This window comes from Cebus imitator, unplaced genomic scaffold, assembly GCF_001604975.1.
Source record: "Cebus imitator isolate Cc_AM_T3 unplaced genomic scaffold, Cebus_imitator-1.0 Scaffold289, whole genome shotgun sequence".
In the NCBI taxonomy this organism is placed as follows: domain Eukaryota; kingdom Metazoa; phylum Chordata; class Mammalia; order Primates; family Cebidae; genus Cebus; species Cebus imitator.
Genome location: NW_016107604.1, coordinates 1,836,843 through 1,838,058, shown reverse-complemented (window position 1 = coordinate 1,838,058; position 1,216 = coordinate 1,836,843).

The window sequence follows — 1,216 nt, the reverse complement described above, 5'->3', positions numbered from 1 at the left end:
TGTGGAGGATTGGCTCCAGGACCTGCCACAGATACCCACATTTGTGGATGCTCAAGTCCCTGATATACAAAGTGGCATAGGTGTTTGCATATAACCTATACACTTCCTCCCATATAACTTAAATCATCTCTGGATTACTTATAATACCTAATACAATGTAAGCACCATGTAAATAGTTGTTACACTGTATTGTTTAGAAAATGACAAGACAAAAACGTCTGTGCATGTCAGCACAAATGCAATTTTTAAAAAATGTTTTCTACCTGCAGTTGGTTGAATCCACATATGTGGAACCCATGGATATGAACAGCTGACCGTATCACTACACAGCTGTTAGAGTGGCTAAAATTTGAAAGATTAACATACAAGTGTAGGGGTAGAAATGTGTGCTACCTTTCCTCACCCTAAGAGTCATGGCCAACACTCCTGTAACAACACGTAGGTTAACAAGAGGAAACGTGACAAATTTATTTAATCAAGGTTCTATGTGACATGGGAGCCTTCAGACCCAAAGACTCAGGACAAACTATGTTTTTGTGCTTAGGTTCAATGAAGAAAGGACAGCTATGTGGAAATGTGATTGGACAAAAGGGTACGATCTAATGGTAATAGACTGAGGGGGGAAGCTCAATAAGGCCAGTCCATTCATATGTTTCTTGGCCTCTCTGTAGCATTTCTTTCCTCTGGGTATAGGACAGGACACCTGTCACATGAGGGTCTCAAGCGAGAAGGGGGAAGGTCAGAGAATGACCTTTCTAGGCTCTATGACCTGTGTTGGGAAAGAGGAATTCTGGTTTCTATGACACTTTTCTAGGAGAAAATAGGGGATAGAGGAGGATAGGAGAGGGTCAGAGAGACCTTGCCTCTGAGGACTTCAAATCTCCTTTAGAGTACTCAGCACACCAAGGTACCAAACTTTGGGGTATTGTGTTTTTTTACTGGAAAAGCGTCTAAATACAGATCCCAAGAGAGAGTTCTTGGACCTCATGTAAGACAGAATTTGGGATGAGTCCATAAAGTGAAAGCAAGTTTATTAAGAAAGTAAAGAATAGCCGGGCGCGATGGCTCACGCCTGTAATCCCAGCACTTTGGGAGGCCGAGGCGGGTGGATCACGAGGTCGAGAGATGGAGACCATCCTGGTCAACATAGTGAAACCCCGTCTCTACTAAAAATACAAAAAATCAGCTGGGCATGGTGGCGCGTGCCTGTAATCCC